Raw genomic sequence first — 12,601 nt, forward strand, 5'->3', positions numbered from 1 at the left:
AAACATAGTAATTGTGTCAATACTTGGGACAAAATATTTACATAAAAAATTAGAATCAAGGATATCATTCAGTTAGCAGAATTTACACTGAGCTCACCAAATTTCTTAATAACTGAAGACAGAGTATATTATCAATTGAAAATATTGTGGTCTACAGAGAAGAATCAATTAAACGTGTCAACAATTTCAGATTTATTTGCCATAAAATTTACTTTGAATGCAATTATAATTTTATCCAAAAACTTCAAAATATAAATCTGTTTTTTTTTTAAGGAAATTCTTCAGAAAGATACTGGTGACACTCTATTCATGCCAGACTCAGCTAAGAAGCTAATTTAGGCCAGGCATAGTGGCTCACTGCCTGTAATCCCAGCCCTTTGGGAGGCCAAGACGGGTGGATCACCTGAGTTCAGGAGTTCAAGACTAGCCTGACCAACATGGTGAAACCTCGTCTCTACTCAAAATACAAAATTAGCCGGGCGTGGTGGTGCATGCCTGTAGTTCCAGCTGCTTGGGAGGCTGAGGCAGGAGAATCGCTGGGAGGTGGAGATTGCATGAGCCGAGATGGTGCCTCTGCACTCCAGCCTGGGTGACAGAGTGAGTTTGAGACTCTGTCTCAAAAAAAAAAAAAAAAAAAAAAAAAAAGAAGCTAATTAAAAAACTTAAAAAAGGACTAGGAATGATTATTCCACCTACGTTTTTGCATGTGAAGATGTGAAGATAAACCCCATAGAGGAGTTTTTCACCATTGCTTCCATGTACACATACAAGTTATCTGGATTTTTTAAAGATATATTTTATTTTGGAAAATGGTTTTTGAATCTAGTTATTTTATAGGGGCCTTAATATAAAAACCAATTTGTCATCAATAAGTAAATATTTCCAAAAGTAATATAATTTTAATTATTTTGGTGTCCTCTTTCACTCACAAACCTGTCCCAGTTTGGAAAACAAATGATATGGTCACCCTAGTTATAGGCACTATAAATTTGAGGATAACTGGCACCTCTTCCAATGAGTCCATTGTCTACGCATTGTCAACAAATATTGAGTGTATGCTGTGGGGGCGGGGAGGAAGGGATCATAGGGAGTGAGACACTCAAAGGCTATGGTGTCATCAGAATTGTCGGTATGGATGTTCAAGTCACCAAAGACAATGACAGGAGTCAGGATGGAGAGAATATAGCCAGGCTCTTCGCCAATGAGAGAAAGTGACTCAGAGATTGGTAGAAGGCAGCAGTGATGGGTTTGAGGGGCTGAATACAATCTGAGGCAAGACCTTCAAGGCAGCTGGGACTTTGAAGGAGGACTAGGAAGGGGACAGTGAGGAAGGGGCAGTGGAGCAGAGGGCAGACCTATCCCCCATTCCAGACCTGAAATACATGGGGTGAGAGAGAATAAACAGATTCCACTTGGGAGTCTGCAAGAGACAACCTGGTTTCAGATAAGCAGGCCAGGAAGGCGGAGGGGCTGAGGCTTCTGGGAGCTTGCTGACACCAGAGAGGAGTTCCCTGTGTCCCAGGGGGAAGGCTGGGTGGGGAGGGGGGTGAGGTCGAATCAGAGTTTGCACAGAGTAGTTTGGGATAAAAGTTCTGGGGATGGTTGGATGAGTGAGAGACTTGGATATGACTGTCACCTCCCACAACCTAAACTGTGCCTAATGTTGCTGAGGCAGGGCTAAGATCTTAACACTAGAAACAGGGCCTTAGAGACAATCTATGTCAATCCCTCAAATTGCAAAAGAGGAAACCCAGGCCACAAGAAGGTTGTGCAGATATGGAGGGACAGGACCAGAATTTGGATCTGTCTGCTGATCTATTGGCTCATGTGACCAACTTTTGTCGGGGTCAGAGACCCCCATGCCATCCCCATCCCCACCCAACTTGGCTCTGCACACTCCTGGGCTCTCGTCTGGCCTTTGCAAAGCTCTCTGGGTCCTACAGACTCTGGAGCCAGTATCCTAAGGCAACTCCATTCTTCATTCCATGGTGTCAGTAGAAAAATCTCTTCCACACTCTTTCCCCTCAAACTCAACCAACACAAGCACACAAGGGCCATCGGGCCAGCTTCTCTGTGCATATGACGTCTAAACTTCATTTGACTTAATTTTCCCATTTCTCAGGAGTTAAGGCCCTTGGGCAGACTTTTCTTTGCTGAGGCTCAAAGCTTTGCAACAAGGCTCTGCTAAAAACTTTCTGGCCAAACTGATAGTGTTCAGAGGTTTCTGGTTTCTCTGGGCTCTTTAAACCTTTTGAATAGGACAAAACCTCCATAAAGCAAGCTTCCCAGTAGCATTCTCAAGGGACCAGCATGGGTTTATAGACAAGATAATGCTTCTGTGTCCAAGGATATTCCAGCTTAGAAAATGAATTTCCAAACAATAATGTTTTCTGATCAAAATCCTAAGAGAAGATCATTCCCTTAGATTACCAATATATAATGTAGTAAGTAGGAAATATGCTTGAAAGCACAAATTCAATTACCTTGAAAAGAGACGTTTATGCAAGTAAAGCGTCTGAGGAATTCATAGTCCAGTGAGAAACCACACACAAATGAATAATTAAAATCATACAATTGCTATCATGGGATTATGCACAAAGTACATGACAGGCGATTGCAAACAATCTCGTGAGAAATGAAGTTGGGATAATGCCTGACAGTGAGTGTTTGTCATGTGGTGGGCCCTGTTCTAAGGGCTTCATATGTATTAACTCATTTATCCCTGTGATTTGCTGAGAAAGATTGCCTTAGTCCATTTTATGCTGCTGTAACAGAATACCTAAGACTAGGATGGTGAGAGAGAGCAGGAGAGAGAAAGGAGGCTGAATTCATCCTTTTATCAGGAATCTACTCCTGCCATAACAAACCCGCTCCCATGATGTCATTAATCCATTAATGAGGGCAGTGCCCTCCTGATCAAATCACCTCTCAAAGATCCTACCTCTCAACACAGTTGTATTGGGAATTAAGTTTCCAACACATAAACTTTGGTGGATGCATTCAAACCACAGCAGAGATACTCTTCTTCTTCTCACTGTACACATCCTGCAACTGAGGCATGGAGACATCAGTAACTTGCCCAAGGTCATATCACTGATATGAGGTGGATCCAAAAAGGAAGCTCAGGCAACCTGACTCCAGTCTCCATCTACTCAGCAGCCACTTGGCTCCTTATAACAGTGACCCAAAAAATAACCCAAGTGGCTGCATAGGGAGTTCTCTGTTAAGTGTCTCAATTTAAAATATACATATAATTCCACAAAATATACTCCCTAAGGTCTATGAAATGTACAGTGTGAACAGAGTCTGTTAAATATTCAATGTAAACTCCACTTTCTCCCATCACTCATCCTGATTCTCTGGACAGCCATCCTGCCCTCATTTAACATGAGTGATTTTCAGCTGAAGTCCACAGTCCCTGTAGATGGTTGAAGACTTTGGGCAACCCTATTAGCTTGATAAACTCTGACTCATTCTTCAAGTCTCAGTCCAAATGCTACTTCCTTTTTGGGGCCTTCCCTGGCTCCAAATAAACTTAGGCTCTCTGGATACAGAATCCTGGCCCACCTATTCTCCAGAAACTTGGTTCCTTCACAAGAGGAGACACAACCTACACACGTCATTAAGGACATGGGATCCAGAAAATGAAAACTTCGACCCTAAGTCACCTGATGGCACCAACCACAGATACATTGGTACTGGTAGAATATGAGGCAGACATTTCAGGAAGAGAGAAACAATATAATGGCGAGAGAAAGAGAAGCTCTGATTCCATCCAGACTATACCACCCTTCCCAATGCCCTCCTACTTATTGTATGCTACAATCATGGTTTTTCTAGGACCAGAATCTTCTTTAGGTATCTACCCATGGGGTAACTCTGTTCCTCACCTTCTGTTCTCGTTTCTCCTGCAGAAATGCAAACTCTTTTTTTTTTCTTTTAATGCATACTTTCACTCTGTCACCCAGGCTAGAGTGCAATGGTGCCATCTCAGCTCACTGCAACCTCTGCCTCCCCGGTTCAAGTGATTCTCATGCCTCAGCCTCCTGAGTAGCTAGGGTTACAGGCATGCACTATCATACCTGGCTAATTTTGTTTTGTATTATTAGTAGAGATGGGGTTGGCCAGGCTAGTCTCCAACTCCTGACCTCAAGTGATCCACCCACCTTGGCCTCCGAAAGTGCTAGGATTACAGGCCACCGTGCCCAGCCAGAAATGCAAACCCTTTTTTTCTATTTATTTTTCTGAGTTTTATTCAAGAAACATGTTTTAGATGTCTATTATGTGCCAGGCATTGAGGTGGGCACTGAGATATGAAGAAGAATAAGACTTGCTCCTTCCCAAAGAACCTGTAGGCTAGTATGAGATGCAAATAAACAGATAATGTGACTGGTGACAGGTGACTAGCGTGACAGGTGACAAGCAAGCTTGGGAAAGTTTCCTGGGCTGGGTTTTCTAGGAAGAGTCCATTTCTACCAGGCAAAGAAAAGTGGAAAAGGTGGTCCAGCAGAGTGAATGATAGAAGCAAAGGCAACAAGGCATGAAACAGTGTCTGGGCCCAGAGAGAATGACAGTGTGGAACTTAAGGCAAGAGGCCAGGAAATAAAGCTAGAGAGAGAGGCAGGAGCCGGGCCACCTAAGGCTGTGTTGGTTAAGGTTCTCTGGATTGCAAGGAACAGAAACTCAATCTGTAGTAGCTCAGGCAAAAAGGCAATTGTTTGAAGATAACTGGAATAACTCATGAACTCCAGGATCAGGAAGACAGTAGAACCTCGGGAACTGGAGGAGGGACAGGAGCAGGACAGGAGAGCCACTCACTCCACCCTCCTCCAGAATGGTCTTCATCTGGAAGTAGGTGAACAACTCTGGAGAGAAGGAAGAGAGTAAGACTTTCCTCCCCTTAGGGGCTGAGCCCACGATGCAGGCCCTTCATCAGGGCCACCCAGCAATCCAGGCTGACGTGGCTGAAAGGAGGTAAGCACCCACATTCTTCTATCTGATCGCCTACAACCTTTTGAAGTTCCTTGAAGCATCAAGTTGCTTTGAACACCAGTGAAAGCATGTCCTCAAGTTCCTGAGTCTGGAAGGCCAAATGCAGGCTGAGTGATGGTCTTCCAGGTCTATAGACTTCCTTTGTTTTGCTTAGCTTTACCGTAGAAAGCCAATGACCGCCTCTCTAAGACTCCCTTTCACTTCTCTTGCACGCAATGACTACAAGATGTTACTTGTTATGCACCATTAACTGCTGAAGAGCTATTCAGACTGTCAGGGTGGCAGAGGTGATGCTTCTGGGAGCCACTTCTGTTTCTAGTATAAAGGCCTAACTGAGGAGAAACATCCTATATAAATAACCATCCACATGGAAAACCAATAAGGTTCAAAGACCACAGTTTCAAGGAAGTCTTTGCTTTTTGTTTAATGTCCTTTAATTGAAAAATACTGAGCTGAACTTTATCCCTGCCATCCCTCTTACACAAACAGGTCCTGCGGGCAGTAAGCTGCCCAAGTAAGCAAACACTCTATCCAGCTTGGCAGCTGAGATCCTGCTATAAAAAAATACAATCCCCACTGAATAGCCCCTTTCTGCGACAACTCCAGCCTCGCACTTGGTTGAGGTGAGCAGGGTGTATTCAGGTTAACTGGCAAACTGGAATCTGGGTTCTCAACAAAGAGCTCATGCATGACTGTCCAGGGCACAAAAACTGGGAGGCTCCAGAAGCATAGAAACGGTGCAAACGCCAAAACAAGACCCAAGGCCAATTGAACTGTTGTTGATCTGACATCCCCAAGGCATTCTTAAACCTGTACCCTGATACCATGATAACGATTGTTTTTTAAATGACGTTAGTAACCCAACAAGTTCTCCTTGAAATCATAGTAGAAGGGAGTTTCTTTCCAACCTCAACAGGAGGGTTGTGCAGTGTTTTAAAGCCAAAGAGGGAACAGGAACAAATCGAAAGGTTGCAAACCGCTATGGTAATGACTGTCTAAGATAGACACCAAGCAAAACAAATGAGCAGACGGGGCTTTCTAAAGGGCAGAGTGTCAGTGTAATTTGTTTTCTTCTAAGAAAACACCCTCATTGAACTGGGTGACAACTGCAGTGTGGAAACTGCAGGGGACCTTTCCAGCTCCATGACCTAAATGCAAGGCCTGGAACAGCCACATGCCTGTTCTACCTTCAGACAGAGGGCATTGTCCCAGGGTGAAAAATCAGCCTTTCATCCTGGAGACTTTCTAATCCTGGACAGTCTGCAAAGATCTCTAGAAGCAAAATACTAGTGGAGTTGTGCCAGCCTCAGCAGGGATTTGCCCACATGGACAGCAGGCAAGACTGTCCCAGAGGGGCCTGCAGGCTTGTTCATGAGCAGATTAGGGGCATCCCTCAGAGAACCCCCTAAATACTTGGTCCCGTAGTATGCCAGTGAAGACAAGCCAACACCACTGAGTAGTTATTGTTCATGTAACTTCATTTGCATGGACAGACAGGCTGAAAGGTCTAGGGAAATTTTGGTGACAATAGTAAAAACAATCGTTGATCTCGGTTATGAAGTCCCTACTGCGCCATGAACTGAACTAGCAACTTTATAGGCTTTGTTGTTGAATACACACAAAATTCACGTTGTTGAATAAACACATATTTCAAAACCATCCTTCTTCCATACTTCTTTTAGAAGAGATTGGTCTTGAAAGACACTCAAACATAATGGGAAGTCAGCCATGTGCCAAACATATTTTCATCATTCATTACAGCCTCAATTACTATTCGATTTTCCAATGAGAACAGTGAGACACAGAGATTAAGGAGTTGTCCGAGGTCACACAGCAGGTAGGACAAAGAGCTGGGTCATGAACCTGGGTCTCCTGACTCCGGATTCAGTGCTGTCTTCTGTACAGAATAGCCACCTTGCCCTGTCTGCTTTTTCCTCCCTGGTTACATCAGCCACTTTGCTCTCAGCCTCGTTTCCCTCTTCCCCTAGCTGCCATCTTTCCAGTCAAATAACAGATAACCATCTTTTCAGCTTCACACATTTTGTGCCTATATTTTCACTCTGTTTTTCACCCCACAACATGGATTCCCAAGTCCATGGGATTCCAGTGGCAGACTGGAAAGTTACTTAGAAATTGTCGGTTGCCTTTTGCCCTCCGTGTCCCTTATTTCCCTGATCATTACACAAGGGTTGCTCGCCAGCTCAAGAGTTACTCCAGGCTCTGAAAATGGTTTCATACAGAACAAGGGGCACAGACTGTGCATGCTCTGGGCAGCTGAGGGGTGAAAAGAAAGAGCAGGAGTCCTTAATGTGGAAACCTCACTTTTAATTTTTTTAAAAAGTCATTTCATTAATGAATTGTTTTGAATTTCAAGGGATTTGAATATTTTTTTAAAAACTAAGCATTTTTTTTTTTTTTTTTTTTTTTTTTTGAGACGGAGTCTCGCTGTGTCGCCCAGGCTGGAGTGCAGTGGCGCGATCTCGGCTCACTGCAAGCTCCGCCTCCCGGGTTTCCGCCATTCTCCCGCCTCAGCCTCCGAGTAGCTGGGACTACAGGCGCCCGCCACCGCGCCCGGCTAGTTTTTTGTATTTTTAGTAGAGACGGGGTTTCACCGTGTTAGCCAGGAGGGTCTCGATCTCCTGACCTCGTGATCCACCCGCCTCGGCCTCCCAAATTGCTGGGATTACAGGCTTGAGCCACCGCGCCCGGCCTAAAAACTAAGCATTTTAAAAACAAGTTGATCTGAGAAATTTTTCTTGACCAAACTATAGTTCTATCTCAGGAAAGTTTCCTTGCGTGCAAGCCAGTGCAAGACTATGAGGCACTCTCCAATCCAGACTCCATGGTTAAAACCCTTCCCATGTCCAGTTCCTTCCACAGAGCACAGTCAGGTGGCAGCTCTAGGGAAATGGCTCCGACCTGGTACCCTGGCAACCTTGCAAGCCTCCACATAGGCCACGTGGACCAGGTTCCACTGCAGTGTGACCTAAGTCTTGTTGGAATACTGTGATATCATCCCAGGAACATGGCAAGACATGTAGTTTGTAGGGAGTTGCCCCAAGGCCACTGTCATCCATCTTTCTATCTTGTAGGAGGTTTCTCCAAGTCACTTTCTTTTTAGCCTTTAGTGGTTTCAGTGAAGGCTGGGACTTTATATTTCACTCGTCTTTAGAGTACAGCTGCAGGCCTTTTTTTTTTTTTTTTTTTTTTTTGAGACAGAATCTTGCTCTGTTGCCCAGGCTAGAGTGCAGCGGTGCGATCTTGGCTCACTGCAACCTCTGCTTCTCGGATTCAAGCAATTCTCCTGCCTCAGCCTCCTGAGAAGCTGGGACTACAGGTACATGCCGCCACACCCAGCAAATTTTTTGTATTTTAGTAGAGACGTGGCTTCACTGTTTTGCCCAGACTGGTCTTGAGCTCCTGAGCTCAGGCAATCCACCCAACTCGGCCTCCCCAAGTGCTAGGATTACAGACGTGAGCCACTGCACCCACCCCAGATGCAGGCTTTAAAATGTGTTCATTTATCACGCCACTGCACTCCAGCCTGAGCCACAGAGCAAGACCCTGTCTCAAAATTAAAATAAAATAAAATAAAATAAATTAAAATAAATAATAATTCATTGCCCTCTAGAATTAGTACCCTACCACACATGATGTCCATCACCTGGCTCCTTGTTTTAGTGCTCTCCTGTGGGACAAGGGAGCTAGCATCATGCTGATCTTGCTTTTGCTGACTACATAAGTAATATACTGTCTGAATCCATTTGGGTCTATCGTGTCTTTACCTGCCAAACCTATGGCAGTGTGGCAAGCCCACTGCAGCAGTAATCACTGTTTATTAGGGGCTGCTTGACCACTTGACAGCAGCTGTTTCCAGAGATGCCCTAGGAAGATGGCCTCCATACCACAGTGTCTCCCAAGAGGCTTCTGAACACCCTCCCCCTGCACATCCATAACAATGCCGAATTCTACCCCAGCTGCAGATCATCTGCCAGTGACGGGGAACTGTTTCTCACTAAGAAGCAAAGTGCAGAATGAAGAATTCTTCCTTCATATCTATGAATGTTTGCAATTACACTGCCTTCACCACACTCAGGATGGTTCCCTAAAAGCCCATGGGCTGGGATAATATGCAGGTTTTGCTTTGGCGGGTCGAGATGTCATGACTGCCTGAAGAACAGTAAGAAAAAAGATTCTGAATCTTTAAGGTTCTCTTAAAGAAAGAGATGCTAAAATCAATTATCCATGTCTGTCATGGGAGGCTGATAGGGCAGTATCCATTCTCATAGTTGGCATTTACCCAACTTCGTTTTTTGTTTTTGTTTTTTTTTTTTTTTTTGAGACAGGGTCTCATTCTGTTGCCCAGGCTGGAGTGCAATGGTGCAATCATGGCTCACTGCAGCCTTGACCTCCTGGGCTCAGGTGATCCTCCCACCTCAGCCTAGCAAGTGGCTGGGACCATAGGCATGTGCTGCCGTGCCAAGCTTTTTCTTTCTTTCTTTTTTTTTTTTTTTTAACTTTTTTGTAGAGACATGGTCTCACTTTGTTGCCTAAGCTGGTCTTGAACTATTGGGCTCAAGTGATCCTCCCACCTCAGCCTCCCAAAGTGCTGGGATTACAGGCGTGAGCCACCACACCTGGCTGATTTACTCATCTTTTTTTTTTTTTTTTTTTTTTTTTTTGAGACAGGGTCTCACTCTGCCACCCAGGCTAGAGTGCAGTGGTGTGATCTCGGCTCACTGCAACCTCTGCCTCCCGGGTTCAAGCCATTCTCCTGCCTCAGCCTCCTGAGTAGCTGGGACTACAGGCGCATGCCACCACACCTGGCTAATTTTTTGTATTTTTAGTAGAGATGGGGGGGTTCACCATGTTAGCCAGGATGGTCTCCATCTTCTGACCTCGTGATCCGCCTGCCTCAGCCTCCCAAAGTGCTGGGATTACAGGTGCTAGCCACCACCTCCGGGCTGATTTACTCAACTTTAAGGTTAAAGGAGCAAGACAGCATCTTGAAGAAGCATACTTGGGAAATTAAAAGGGAGCTTTCTTTGCTTCTCTTCCTGAATGTGGCATTGCCTATAAATTCTCTTGAACAGATCTCTTTATTTACTGGAAAAAATTAGAAATGAAGAAAATTAGTTTTCCTTTAGTTTGATTCTTTTCTAAGGAAATTTCTAAATAAGTCACCTGGAAACATTCAGGTTAAGTATGGTCCTAAACCAAGAGGTCTTTGTAATATGTTTCATTTGGTTACCAGGTCCAGATTCAGAGTAAAGTTTCTCACTTCAGGCTGGACACTGTTAACTGCCCAAGGTTTGCAGAGGATTGGGATGGGGAAAAGGGAATTGAGTGGGTTTCTTCCTGAAGAGGTTTTCTGTGCCTGGCACCATCTTGGCTGCCTTCACATCTGTTAAGTTCAATTAACTCCCACAATGACACTTCTGGCACCATTTTATTTTTTTTTAATTGACACATAATAATTATACATATGTATGAGGTATAGTATGATGCTTCAGTACATGTGCATAATGCTTAATGATCAAATCATCTTCTCAAATATTTATCATTTCTTTATGTTGAGAACATTCAAAATCCACTCTTTGAGCTATTTGAAAATATGTAATAAACTGTTGTTAATTATAATAAGCCTATAGCTGGCTGGGTGCAGTGGCTCACTCCTGTAATCCCAGCACTTTGGGAGGCCAAGATGGGAGGATCACGAGGTCAGGAGATCGAGACCATCCTGGCTAACATGGTGAAACCCCTGTCTCTACCAAAAATACAAAAAAAATTAGACGGGCGCGGTGGCGGGCGCCTGTAGTCCCAGCTACTCGGGAGGCTGAGGCAGGAGAATGGAGTGAACCCGGGAGGTGGAGCTTGCAGTGAGCCAAGATTGCGCCACTGCACTCCAGCCTGGGCGACCGAGTGAGACTCTGTCTCAAAAAAACGAAAACAAATGACAAAAACAAACCTATAGCTAGCGTACTTTTGTATCCAGTGGCCAATCTCTGACCCTGCTCCTTCTTTTCCTCTAGTGACCACTATTCTATGCTGTACTTTTATGAAATTAACTTTTTTTAGCTTCCACATATGAATGAGAACATGCAGTATTTATTTTTCAGTGCCTGGCTTATTTCATTTACTATACTGTCCTTCAAGCTCATCCACGTTGCCGCAAATGACAGGATTTCATTCTTTTCTATGGCTGAATAGTACTCCATTGTGTATATGTACCACATTTTCTTTATCCATTCATTTGTTGATGGACACTAAGTTTGATTCCATATCTTGGCCATTGTGCATAGTGCTGCAATAAACATAGGAGTGCAGATATCTCTTCGACATACTGATTTTCTTTTGTTTTAAATATATACTTAGTAGCAGAATTCCAGGCATCATTTCATAAAGGATAAAGCTGAAACTTAGAGAAGTTAAATAACTTGTCCCAGGGCCACACCTCTGTTTTTGTTTGTTTTTGTTTTTTCAAAGGTTATCTTGGATTCAGAAACACATCTGTTAAATGTCAGGTTCCAAATCAAGTCTATCTCTGAAAAATTATTTAAGTAAATACAACAAAATTGTACACTGACATTTTGAAGAAAAAGTAACACCAATTTTTTTAAGGTTTGATCTTCATAGAAGAAAACACATGATACTAATGAGCTAAAAGTCATGGAACAAAATCAGGTGAAGTTAAGAAGACAGTTCAAATTTATAAATTTGGAACAACAGTGTGAAAATGAAAGAAGGATGTCTAAAATGTGAAGTCAGGAATATAGAATTAAAGAAATACTGTTTTAGAACTTTTAAAACAGTATTTATGAAACTTCTCAAATGACTTGATTAGAATAATTTTCTTGGAAGAGGCAAGAAATCTTGTACTCTTCTCACTAAAGAACCACATTAGACATTACTTGTTTTTGGAAAAATCACCATCAGCTTGTAGGAACTAAGCATTTCTCATTAACCACAGACTTCTTTTAAAATTTTTCCTGGGTGAAATGCGGCATTGTAAGTCCACTCCTTGACCTATTCTGGCAGGAGCTCATCTGGAGAGTCTGCAGAACAGACTTTAGGAGCATGTCTCTAATCAGTGAAAGCCTTCTTAAAAATCAGACAAGTGACTGCTATACAATCTGATGTGTCAGAAAGGAGAGACCCTGTAACAAATAGCAGGAATAACATATAATGGGTTATTGATAAGTCCCATTTACAGAAATGGAAGGTGGTGACTGAGGTCAAGCTGACAATAACTTGTATTTCTCTGTATTCCTAGCACCTAACAGCCTGAGTGTGGGACATTCACTCTCACTTTTATCTGAACCACATATATTCATGAAAATATTCATACTCTGTGTCTAGACTATACTATCCTCTTCTGCATCTGTTAAGATAAGCATGCAGTTTTTCTACTGCAGTCTGTTGATGTGGTGAATAACACTGATTTTCAAATGTTGAAACACCCTTACAAGGATAAACTCCACTCGGTCATGCTGTATTATCCTTTTTACATATTGTTTGATTTGATTTGCTAAATTTTATTAAAGATTTTTATATCTATGTTCATGAGGGATATTGACCTATAGTTGTCTTGTAATGACTTTTTCCTGTT

This window comes from Rhinopithecus roxellana, chromosome 17, assembly GCF_007565055.1.
Source record: "Rhinopithecus roxellana isolate Shanxi Qingling chromosome 17, ASM756505v1, whole genome shotgun sequence".
In the NCBI taxonomy this organism is placed as follows: domain Eukaryota; kingdom Metazoa; phylum Chordata; class Mammalia; order Primates; family Cercopithecidae; genus Rhinopithecus; species Rhinopithecus roxellana.